This window comes from Neomonachus schauinslandi, chromosome 3 (genome assembly GCF_002201575.2).
Source record: "Neomonachus schauinslandi chromosome 3, ASM220157v2, whole genome shotgun sequence".
NCBI classification, from domain to species: domain Eukaryota; kingdom Metazoa; phylum Chordata; class Mammalia; order Carnivora; family Phocidae; genus Neomonachus; species Neomonachus schauinslandi.
Window position 1 is genome coordinate 43545165 of NC_058405.1, and position 13772 is coordinate 43558936.

Here is a 13772-nt window from a genome sequence, read left to right on the forward strand (position 1 = left end):
TGGTAAGTGAGCAGTGGCTTCAACTTCAAGTTACCAGCGGCATTAGCCCCTAACAAGACAATCAGTCTATCCTTTGAAGCTTTGAAACCAGGCATTCAATTCCCCTCTCTAGCTATGAAAGTCCTAGATGGCATCATCTTCTAATAGCAGGCTGTTTCATCGACATTGAAAATAGTTGTTTAATGTAGCCACCTTTATTAGCTAGATCTTCTGGATAACTTGCTGTAGCTTCTACATCAACACTTGCTGCTCTACCTTCTACTTTTATGTTATGGAGATGGCTTCTTTCCTTAAACCTCATGAATCAACCTTTGCTAGCTTCAAACTCTTCTTCTGCAGCTTCTTTACTTCTCTCAGGCTTTGTAGGAATAAATAGAGTCTTGCTTCAGATGAGGTTTTGGCATTAGGGAATGTTGTGTCTGGTTTGACCTTCTATCCAGACCACTAAAAGTTTCTCCATATCAGCAGTAAGGCTGTTTTGCTTTCTTATTATTTGTATGTTCACTGGTTGGCTAACTGGCACAAGGGGCCTTGCTTTCAGCCTGTCTTGGCTTTTGACATGCCTCCCTCAGTAAGCTTAATGATTTTCAGCTTTTGACTTAAAATGAGAGATCTGTGACTCCCTTTCACTTAAACACTTAGAAGTATCCTAGGGTTATCAGTTGGCCTAATGTCAATATTGTTGCATCTCAGGAAACAGGGCGGCCTGAGGAGAGGGAATCTGGGGAACCATGTGTCAGCAGAGCAGTCAGAACACACATGACTTGGGGCGCCTGGGTGGCTCAGTCGGTTGAGCGACTGCCTTCGGCTCAGGTCATGATCCTGGAGTCCCTGGATCGGGTCCCACATCGGGCTCCCTGCTTGGCGGGGAGTCTGCTTCTCCCTCTGACCCTCCCCCCTCTCATGCTCTATCTCATTCTCTCTCTCAAATAAATAAATAAAATCTTTTTTAAAAAAAAGAAAGATATGGTTATTAATATAAAGGATACTTGAGGTCTACTCTGAACAGTTTAATTTTCATGTATTTTTGTTTTCATAGAGTCACAAGTGATATATGATAAAAGTTTATTCTAAATGACTCAGTTTTTCAGTAAATATTTAATGAAAAGTATCGGGGCTCCTGGGTGGCTCAGTTGGTTAAGCGACTGCCTTCGGCTCAGGTCATGATCCCGGAGTCCCGGGATCGAGTCCCGCATCGGGCTCCCTGCTCGGCGGGGAGTCTGCTTCTCCCTCTGACCCTCCCCCCTCTCATGTGCTTGCTCTCTCTCATTCTCTCTCTCTCAAATAAATAAATTAAAAAAAAAAAAGAACACACATGACTTTTATCTACTAAGTTAGCCATCTTACATTGAGCATGGTTCCATGGCTCCCCAAAACAATTTCACTAGTGACACCAAAGAACACTGACCACAGATCACTATCACAAATATAATAATAATGAAAAAGGTTGAAATAGTGTGAGAATGACCAAAATGTGACACAGACACACAAAGTAAGCAAATATTATTGGAAGAACAGCATAAATAGCCTTGCTTAATGCAGCGTTGCCACAAACCTTCAATTTGTAAAAACTGCACTATGTGCAAGGGGCAATGAAGCAAACACAATAAAATAAGGTGTGTCTGTATGCTCCACATCAGCAGTCAGCAGAGCAATGCAAATTAATATGAGATAGCAGTGCACAACTATTAGAAGGGCCCAAATCCGGGACACTGACAACACTGGGTGCGGCTGTGGATGTGGGGGTCACCCACTGCTGCTGGGAATGCAAAGTGGTACAGACACCATGGAAGCAAGTTTGGCGGTTTCTTATGTAACAAAAAATATTCTCACCGTATAACCCAGCAATCACATTCCTTGATATTTACCTAAAGGTGTTACTACCTTATGTCTACCCAAAATCCTGTGAATGGATGTTAATAGGTGGTTTATTCCAAAGTGCCAAAACATGGAAGCAAACACAAACGTCCTTCAGTAGGTAGATGGATTAATAAAATGAATTAAAAAGACATAGAGGAAATGTAAATGCATATTACTAAATGAAAGCAGCCATCTGAAAAGGTTATTTACTGTAGGATTCTAACTACATGATATTCTGGAAAAGGCAAAACTATAGAGACGCTAAAAAAGATCAGTGCTTACCAAGAGTGGGGGATTGTGGGGTAAAAATGAAAGACAGAGTCCAGAGAACTTTTAGGGAAGTGAAACTACCCTGTATGATACTATAATGATGGATACATGACATTACACATTTATCCAAACCCATAAAATGTACATAACCAAGAATGACTGCAATGTAATTGCACTACTGGGTATTTACCCCAAAGATACAAATATAGTGATCTGAAGGGGCACGTGCATCCAATTATAGCAGCAATGTCCACAACAGCCACACTGTGGAAAGAGCCCAGATGTCCATCAAGAGATGAATGGATAAAGAAGATACAGTACACACACACACACACACAATGGAATATTATGCAGCCATCAAAAAAATGAAATCTTGCCATTTGCAACGACGTGGATGGAACTAGAGGGTATTAATGCTAAGCGAAATAAGTCAATCAGAGAAAGACGATTATCATATGATCTCACTGATACGAGGAATTTGAGAAATAAGACAGAGGATCATAGGGGAAAAGAGGGAAAAATGAAACAAGATGAAACTGGAGGGGGAGACAAACCATAAGAGACTCTTAATCTCAGGAAACAAACTGAGGGTTGCTGGAGTGGGGGGGTGGGAGGGATGGGGTGACTGGGTGATAGACACTGGGGAGGGTATGTGCTATGGTGAGCGCTGTGAATTGTGTAAGACTGATGAATCACAGACCTGTACCCCTGAAACAAATAATACATTATATGTTAATAAAAAATAAAAGAATGACTGCAATGTAAATTATGAACTGTGAGTGATTATGGTGTGTCAATGTAGGTTCATCAATTCTAACAAGTACACTACTCTGGTGGAGGACGTTGATAACCGGCAAGCTATGCATGTCTGGAGGCAAGCAGTATATGGGAACTCTGTTCTTTTCAATTTTGCTATAAACCTAAACTTGCTCTAAAAATAGTCTTTAAATATCAATATGTAACAATTTTTTAAATGAACTATTTCTCTTGAAAATACGATTAGATAATATCTACATCCATTTCTTTAGCATCTATGAATGCATTAGGATATAATGACACAGCATGAATTTATTCCTTCCACTTGTCCAATTTCCAGATATTTCTATTGCATTAATCATAACAGTACTTTTATATAGAAACATTATTCATTCCTGTATTATTTCTGTAAGAAGATCATTTTTTTTTAAAGATTTTATTTATTTATTTATTAGAGAGCGAGCGAGAGAGAAACAGCATGAGAGAGGAGAGGGTCAGAGGGAGAAGCAGGCTCCCCGCTGAGCCGGGAGCCCGATGTGGGACTCGATCCCAGGACCCTGGGATCATGACCTGAGCCGAAGGCAGTCGCTTAACCAACTGAGCCACCCAGGCGCCCAAGAAGATCATTTTTAATAGTATGCTATAAAATGAATAAGTCAGGCAAAAGTCATGCTATATAAGGTTGTATTTTGTTTTTCTTATAATAATTTATTTATATTATGCAGATTATAAGCAATGAGGTGAAACTGTTGGTAACACCTAAGTTGCTAAATTGGGTTCCAAGGAGTGAAAAGTTGTCACAGTATTTTTGGATCAAATTAAACATTGCCTGTTTTCTTGTTTTCTTTTAAGCAACTTAGAAGACCTAAAAAGACCTTCATGTGTGTTTCCACCCCCCAAATCCATTTCTTGTTATTTCTTCCACAAGATGATAAGAGATGGGCACCACTTTTCAGGCAGCCATGTCCCTAAGTCAATGGTTTTTTTTAAAAAGGATAAATAAATGCAAATTAATAAGGGAACTATAATAAAGTAGTAATTAAAGAGGAATAGTGACTTCAAAGAAGTTGTTAAATTCCTTTTTTAACTTTACAACTTTAATACTCTCTCCATGAATACTTTCATTTCTTACTATCAGGCCAGTATATTATATTTTAAAGGCATGCCTATCCTCAGGAAAAAAACAAACAATAATGTGTCAGGAGAGATAAATAGCGAAAATTACTATGGGATGGGATTTCTAAACGCATAGTCAATTCAAACAAAAATTCTTCCAAAATGTGGCATGGCAGCCACTTTCATTTCTCTCACTGACTGCCAAACTGATCATTTGGAGCAGATCAAGATGGCCAAAATAGGCACTTGCAATAGGTTTTGAATTCCATTCCCTGGATATTTTCCATGCTCCAGAATTACTAGCAGTGTAAACCAACATCAGAAAACAGCAATACAATGTTTAAAATTTTTAAAAAAAGAAAAATTAATCTTCAAAGTCAAAGTTGGATTTTGTTTTATTTTCTAAGGGATGAATCACTGCTTCTGATTTTAAGCTTGAGGCTGCCTGGATTACTCATAGACTGTGGCGCTTCCTCCTCAGTTTCTAGAAGTTATTTGTCACTGCACTCACTTTGACAGTTGGGCTAAATCTCATCACGGCCTTGTTAAAACACCAGACAGTGTAACATTCTGACCTGGAAATTTCTGGGGCAATGCTACTCTGCTTCTTAATTGAAAAATATGCTGTTTTTTATTCCATTTAACGGAGAACTCAATAATCAGAAATCAGTGCTTACAGGCAATTCATATTGATGAGCTCTCAGAAGGGATCTTGGCATCAGCCTATGAAATTACAATCCTTTCATATGCCTGGATGGCAGAAACAACATGGATTTCGGGGAGAAACTAGGAGTGGCCATCTCATAAATGACTGGTGTTCTTCTGGGTACATTTCACCCTACTTTGGTACAGAGTTTCGTGTTTCACCTTCTCCATGTCATAAGAAAGTATAAGCCAAGGTTTAGCCTGCCCATAATTTGGGGTCAGACACATTAACTTACCCTTTTTAAGATTATCTTACATAGAAGATTAACCTTTCTCTGCATTTAACTTTACTGAGGTTTTCTTAATGAAGGGAAGAAGCAAGGAAGGAAAGGAAAAAAGGAAGAAGAAAAGAGGGATCAGTTAGATATTACTGAAGTTCTATAGGAAAGAAATAGTAAAAACTGGATTAGGATCATGTCAATAACAAGAGGCAAAGAGCCAGATTTTTATGAAATTCACAAAGAAATAGTTGACATAATTAAGGCAATATTTTATATGTAATATAAGACAGGTAACTCTCAAAATCACTTGAGATTTAGAAACCAAGAGTGAGATGATTTTAATAAAATATAAAAGTATGAAAGGAAGCAATTTTCAGTAAAAATGAAGAATTTCATTTTACACAAGTTGTCACATCTTAAAAATGGAGCATGGGAAATAGAGTTTACTTTAGTCTAAATTGTTCTGTCCTTGTCTTTTTGCTTTAGTATTGATACCTGGAAATTGTTTCTAATCAGCTAGTTTTACAGACTTAACATGAAAATAATCAAAAAGCACTATGAAAAAAAAGAAGAAAAAAAAAACCACTATGAAAAGATTGAATAAGGGTAAGTAGTGTTTGTATATGTTCCATGAGTCTTGCCATTCTAGAAGTTCCTCATTTGTTAGGCTGCTGAATGTGATATTCTTAGGGCAAAGTAGTTTTTTCTCTTCTAGTAAATGAAGTTAGTAATGCTCTTTATACCATTATTTTATCACTGAAATAAATTTTTATTTAGTAAAGGGCAATTGCTTTTTGTTGCTGTTCTATGTTTCAAGTAAAAATTTCATTTTAGGGTGCCTGGGTGGTTCAGTCAGTTAAGCGTCTGCCTTAGGCTCAGGTCATGATCTCAGGGTCCTGGAATGGAGCTAAATGTTGGGCTCCCTGCTCAGCAGGGTGTCTGCTTCTCTCTCTCCCTCTGCCCCCCCTCGCTTGTGTGCATGCTCTCTCTCTCAAATAAATAAATGAACTCTTTAAAAAACTAAAAATAAAAATTTCATTTTAAATATTAATTGCATGGCACTGTTCTTTATTTCATAAATTTAATACAAATATAGAATCTATGACATTATTTCTCATGATCAAATATGGCAATAAAATTAATGATGAAGGATTTTTTTCAGCTTTATTGAGGTATAATTGACAAACTGCATATACTTTAAGTGTACAATGTAGCAAATTTCAAGTACATAGTACAATATTATTAACTATAGTCATCATCCCATACATTAGATACCCAGAACTTATTCTTCTTATAACGGAGGGCTTATACACTTTGATCAGCATCTCCTCATCTACTCTACCCCATAATCCTGGTAAATAACATTCTACTCTATTTCTATGAATTCAACTTTTTTTGAATTCTATATATGAATGATACATAGTTTTGTCTTTCTCCCTCTGGTAAATTTCACATAGTGTAATGTCCTCTAGGTTCACCAAATTGTTGCAAATGGCAGGATTTCCTTCTTCCTCGTAGCTGAATAATATTCTAGATAGATAGATAGATAGATACATACATACATACATACATACATACATAGATAATCTCACTTGTGGGTGTGTGTGGGTGAAACGTGCAGAGCACTGGGGGTGCCCATGGACCAGGTGAGGGGATCTGCCAGTGAGGTATCCCCAGTGACTTGCGGGTGTTCTTTTTTTTTAAGATTTATTTATTTGGGGGGAGGGGAGGGCAAAGGGAGAGGGAGAGAGAATCCCAAGCAGATTCTGCGCTGAGTGTGGAGCCCAATGTGGACCTCATGACCCTGAAATTGTGACCTGAGCGGAAATCAGGAGTCAGACGCTTAACCAACTCTACCAACCCAGGCACACTGTGGGTGTTCTTACTAATGGAGTCTGTGAACCTTTTAGAATTTACATGTCCTAGATGCCCTCCAAGAGCACTATTGTTCTTCCAGCTCTTCCTCATCCCCTAATCTTGCAGAACCTCAATATTCTAGATGGGGTGAGATAGAAGTAGGCCTTGTGGGTAGCATCCTGCAGAGCTGAGGAAGTAGGGAGCTCACATACACACCCTCATTTTTGTGCATGGGAAAAAGGGTAGGATGAGGTGTCTCTTGGCACTGAGCTGTGCCACCTGGGAAGGGTGATGACGGTAAAGTGAAATTGTTCCTCCTACCTTCTTAAATGTGTCCAGCCTCGGATTTTTTTTCTCCAACCATGTGTTGGAACTTCTCTGCTGGACTTCCTGACTTCCATAAAGGCACTCTTGTTAATGGGTGATTGTCAAAATTGGTGTTCTTTGGGGCGGAAGATGGTAAAAAAAAGTCCTATTCTGACATCTTGCTGTTGTCACTCTCTTATGATGAAGAACTATGACGTCCTGTGAAAAAAACAGTAATTTTTATTTATTTAAAAGTAAATCAATGGGGAAAGAAGGGCTTTACAAGTTCATGTAATAAGGCTTAGAAAAGTCCAATAAAATTCAACAGAGTGCAGTGAACTATAAAATTCACCTATTTATATTCAGTGAATCCAGTATTTTCTAAGATTTGTCTGTACCTTTCTCCTCATACATTTGGAAGTAACAGATTACCATCATTGTTTAGATATTTCTAATGTTTCCATCTTTTCATGGATATTTGTGTTATCTTCCCAAAGTATACACGGATTTTTGTGTAGTTCTTTTCTCCCACTCTCATGGCCTTTCTCCTTTACCCCACACCCTCTAGGTCTCATAATCATAAACCATGCGTATATAAATTTAGAGCATAAATCAGTTTGCATTGGAGGAGGATTAATGACTAGTGACTTCAAAGAGAAAAAGAGACAATAAACGTTTCAAATTTAAGGTCTAAAAATATATCCTTCTAAAGATAGACAAAAAAGAGAGGAGAATAGGTCTATTATTGTGAGTAGACTATGGCCAATTTCTCACTGTGTCCTCACATTAGTGAATGAGGTAAAGGAGCTCTCTTAGACCTCCTTTATAAGGACACTAATCCCACTCATGAGGGCTCTACCCATGTGACTTAAGCACTTTTCAAAGGCCTCACCTCTCTAATTGGGGGTTAGGGTTTCATATATGAATTTGGGGACTGCACAAACATTCAGACCATGGCACATTTTTAAGTAAGTTACTTTAAATTTTTTGTCATTTGTCAGTTTCCTGATCTGTAAAATAGGGCAATAATGACTATGTTTCAGTCCTATTGAGAGGATTCTTGTATGTGTGTATATCAAGACCAAGATCAATAGATTAGTAAAGTACATATGTGCCTTATACGTCGTGATTATTATATTTTTGTCTTTGATTATATTGCTAGCATATTTTTTTTTTAAAGATTTTATTTATTTATTTGACAGAGAAAGACACAACGAGAGAGGGAACACAAACGGGGAGTGGGAGAGGGAGAAGCAGACTCCCTGCCGAGCAGGGAGCCCGATGCGGGACTCGATCCCGGGACTCCAGGATCATGACCTGAGCTGAAGGCAGTCGCTTAACCAACTGAGCCACCCAGGCGCCCGCTAGCATATTTTTTAAATAAAGAAACGCTGAACTGCTAATTCTCATATTTAAGTTAGTACACATTCTTATTATGCTTCTTTCTCTCAAGTTTCAAGATGCCCTTACAGTTCAACTGTTTAAACCTCAAATCCTCTTATTTGTCAGACTAATAAAAACATAAAATACGACATTTCTAATAAGCCTGTAGTATGGAAATTCATACCATTATGCACAATCATTTGGTTCTCTGTCCAAAGGTTTTCAAGTGTACCTTTAAAATCCAAGTTCAAAATGTCTGCCACAGCTAAAGGTTTTTGAAAAGTAACAACTGTTTAGAAAAGTTCTCTGCTTTCAGAATTATTTTTCAGCAAATACATCAAGAAAAGCAAATATTAAGTATAATTTTACAGATAGCTACATATTTCAAAGGACAATGACATCTGTGTATAGGTCTGCAAAATGAGTTGATACAGCATTTTTCTTTTCAGTCAATCCTGATTAAATAATGACTGAACATTATCATTGCCATCTTCTTTTCCTATGAGAGCTGATACTATAAAATTGTACCATATTATCTGCTTTACTAAATGCTATGCTTAGTAAAATGTGAAACATTTTAAACTGTCTTATTGTATATTTGCTTAAAAAACTAGAAACACACGCTTTGCATGGTTATTTTGAATTAAAATAAAGAAGTTTCAAGATTCTCTCGATTGCTTTTCAACACAGTTTCTTGTTCCCCTTCTCAATAGTACTAAATTTGTAAACTGTAAGGTTCAGACAAAATTGATTTCCCTCCTCCCAGCTCCAGAGTGGCCATATTGGCCACACTGATTTACTGCGTTGGACAAATAACTTAAGTTTCTGCAAAGAGAAGGCATGTCATTTTATTTACTATTATTTATTAGGAATATGATGAAATATACTAGCTCTTTTAATTGCCTTAGAAGTATAAAGTTATGAAGCTAAGAGCTATTTCATCCTTAAAACTTCCCCCTCCTGGAGTCAAGAATGAGGTCAATATTACATCACAGGAAGAGAGAGAGAGAAAGAAGGAAACAGAGAGAGAGAGAGAGAAGGCACAGATTTGAGAAAGACATTCTGATGAGTCCTTTTGCATTCTGCATCAAGCCTCAAACTGATACCTAAGCCATCTCTGGTCTCCCAAATTAATGAGTTAATACAGTCTCTTTTAAAACAGTTTGAGTTGGCTTCACATCATGTACAACCAATAGCATACCATAAAATATCAGATAAATACTCTGGTATTGTTTCTCCCTGTGTAAAGAACTGACTTATTAGAAATGACCTAGACAGAGTCCTTTGTTCAGATGGTAAATATTAGAGGATTAAGGAAATGGCTTATAAACTGAGTCACTTGACAAAAAAAATTTTTTTCCTAAAATTAGGTTTGAGGTCTTGTTTATTATAGAACTATCAATAGTAGATGAAAACAGTGAGACACCTCATTTATAGTTTTGATGATTGTAAAAGATTCTGATAAGGCAAAACAGGAAAACATAAGTTTAATGGTCCCATTATGTGCTTTTATAGATATATTGTTAAAAATAATGTCTAGGCTTATAAGCATTAGTAGTGATATATATTAGTAGCACTATATATCAGTTATGAATCAGGGAGAAGAACCTTCGCAATTTCTCCAAGGAATTCTGGGATGACATTAAATATATCATTGCTCCAAAAGATGCTTTATTCAGAATTCCAATCCCCTCCAAATATACATAAAGATTTTTCAATAAGTTATCCTTCATTTAGGGGTTTACTTGTACTAATCATACCCTCATATGCTTTCTTGGGAAGGTAAATCCCCAGAAATTAGCAAAAGTATGAATTTTTTTTCCCACAGCAAAAGATGTGGCAAGACAAATAGGTAACAGGGACACCTGCCCACTGACCCAAACCTGATCAAGTTAGCATCATAATCTTCAACCAAGCCATCAGGCCTTTAACTCTATTGCTTTCTTGTCTAGAACACCAGAATATACTTAAAGCATTTGCAGGTTCTAAATTCTGTAAACATAGAGTGTAACAAGAGCTATTGTCTGCAGCTCAGGATTTTTTTGTTTTTGTGTGTTTTTTTGTTTTGTTTTGTTTTGTTTTTTTAGTTTTTGAACTTACTGATTTCCTAACCATTAGAAAATCTGCCACGCTGATTTTAAGGATTCACAGGTCTCAGAGAACCTACATTCCTCATTGGCTCCACAGAAACTACAGGGCTATTCAGTTGTAGCATTAATCTGTGACATTCACTGGCAGAAAAATCCAATCCTGGGAATAAAGAACATTTTGGGCACTTTCCCAACTCATTTGGACGCAGGTTGCTTGGTCATAATCTTTGGGCTTTTCCAAGGATCATTTTCTGTTTGAGTGAATGCCCGGTGCAGGGCATATAAAGCAATTACTTATACCAACCGCCAAGAAGGTAAAAAACAAAAACCAAAGAAACTTTTTGACTGAGGCAAAATTGTACAGATTCTAATATTCTCAAGTTCCAAAGAAAATGGATCAATCCTTTATTTCAAATGTTCTCATTACGTTAACTCTCCCATATTTGTGGTTCAATATGAGAAAGGTAAAACTAAATTTTTACTTTAAAAGATAAGAATGCGGGCGCCTGGGTGGCTCAGTTGGTTAAGCGACTGCCTTCGGCTCAGGTCATGATCCTGGAGTCCCGGGATCGAGTCCCGCATCAGGCTCCCTCCTCGGCAGGGAGTCTGCTTCTCCCTCTCCCACTCCCCGTTTGTGTTCCCTCTCTCGCTGTGTCTTTCTCTGTCAAATAAATAAATAAAATCTTTAAAAAAAAAAAAAAAGATAAGAATGCTAAGTCATGGAATAGATACTTGATTAAACACAATGTACACCATCTTAATCCTCATGTGGATTCTGGATTCAAGTTTGTTAATATTTTCATCTTATCATTTAAGAATTACCGAGTATCCCACGTGGTTAGGGTCATACAACTTGTTAGCAGAAAACCTTAATCAGATATAATTCTACACATCCCCAAAGTTCATGTTCTCTCAGCAGCATATGGCTAGCCCAGGAAAAAAAAAGGGGGGGGGATATTACAAATCCAATGACAGTAAGGTATGTTCTTCCTGATATTTGCTTCATATTTTGCAGTAAGTTAACATGCTGCATTGTAAGAAGGACTGGGATTTCATTCAGAAGATTTGAGGATACAGAATTGGAGATACACAGAATGTTATTTCAAGGAAGGTCAATAGAATACCTCAAGTTCCATGGGGCAGAGAAAGAGGGAGAAGCAGACTCCCCACTGAGCAGGGAACCCCAATATTGGACTTGATCCCAGAACCCTGGGATCATGACCTGAGCTGAAGGCAGACACTTAACCAACTGAGCCACCCAGGTGCCCCAAGAACTGATGTTTCACAGATACCAGGTGCCCGTATGGTGTAGGCATATGATCAAATATATATGTGTGAGTGCACACACACACACACACACACCCCAAATATCTAAATGCTTGTACTTACACATTTGGAAAAATTAAAATACTGTAAGTAACAAAATAAAAGATCTATAAAATTCAAAATATATTGTCTATTGATGCTACTGATGTTAATGGATTTTTTTTTTTTTTTGCACTGATTGATAGGTCAAACCCTGTTCTTTGCATAAAAATACTAGCAGGAAATTTCAAATGCTAAACAAAGGAAGTGCAACATTCATGACTGCAAGCATAATCACCTGTTCCTCCAGCTTCTCATACAGTTTACAGAATACTACTTAAAATTATTTCTTAAAATTAACTTTAAAAGTTCAATATTAATAATTCTACTGGAGGGGAGCTTATTCTATCAGTTCTAAAAATACAATCCTATATCATCTTTGTACTCTCACTTTTATCAGCCTTTTTTTTTTAAGATTTTATTTATTTATTTGAGAGAGACAGAGAGAGAGAACAAGCAGGGGGAGCGGAGGAGGGAGAGGGGGAAGCAGACTCCCCGCTGAGCAGGGAGCCTGAAACCAGGCTGGACTGGATCCCGGGACTCCGGGATCATGACCCAAGCCAAAGGCAGACCCTTAACTGACTGAGCCACCCAAGTGCCCCTCACTTTTATCAGCCTTATGCAGTCTGAGATCTAAATCACTTTGACTTTTTGGTTTATAAACTTCTTTTAATCATCTTTATGATTAAAATATTTTTGGAAATTCATTGTGGCAATTTAGAAATCGAGCTCTGATTGCAAGAACAGGTGATGTATTTCCTTCTGATTTTATTGTGAGAAGAAAAATGACTCTTTTTTGCATATGTTCAAGAAGATCCAGAAAATTACACCTAAACCATCATAATTAAAGAAAATGTGTCATTCAAGGTATAAAATATATACTTTAAAACAACTTTCAGTATAATCGTAGTTTATTTTAACCATCAAAGTAATATAAAATATAACAAAGCAACTTCTTTTCTATTTTCCTATCATTAATAAGTGGTGATTGATGGGCTGACATAATTGTTTAATAAATAGGTAACAGCAACAAAATAACCCAGGCAATAATGCCAATACTTTTTTGGTTATATGTCAGATAGATTACTTGCATGTCAATAGTTTCCAAAGGAAAACATCTTGAAACTTTACATTTCCTTTAATCCTCAAAACCTAACTGGAAACTTAGAAGGCAATGTTTGTGATGAAACATGTTGCACTGGAGATCAGGAGCTTTCAATTCTACTTGTGACATTCTTTTTCACTACTTAAAGACTTTTGGAAAAAAATATAAAACTTTTCTTTGTTCCACTATAAAATGCATAATCTACATGAAATCTGAGGATTAGGGTCATCAGTTTGGACCCTCAAATATCAATGATTGCCTGAATTCTGACACTGTTCAGACAGCTTGCAACTACAGAGGTCTGCTATCCAGTTCGTTTCCCCGGTAATTCTGGCCGTTCCAAGATTCCTCCCTTTATCGTGACTGAATTACAAAAATACCAAGATTTCACAGAGCAAGAATTTATTCACTAGAATGTTTCTTTTCTATCTGAGCTTGTGTCTTCAGTTCTATTTGCCCACACTATCCAATTTCATCAATACTCAGTAAAAAAGAAACACCTCTATCATTGAAATTTTGTAGCCTCTACCTTAACCAATTTTCTTAGATCTATTTAATTCTCTACTTTCTGGCTTATTGGTGGCCCTAAGTTCTGAAGCTACCTTGGTTCCTTTAAGAGTCTTACTTGACAAAAATTTTTCCAGATTTGACTTTATTAAGCATTTCCACTCTTACTGTCCAGTCTCTAGGGCCATTAATTTGATTGACAGCGCATGGGGTTTTTTCTCAGCTTGCTAA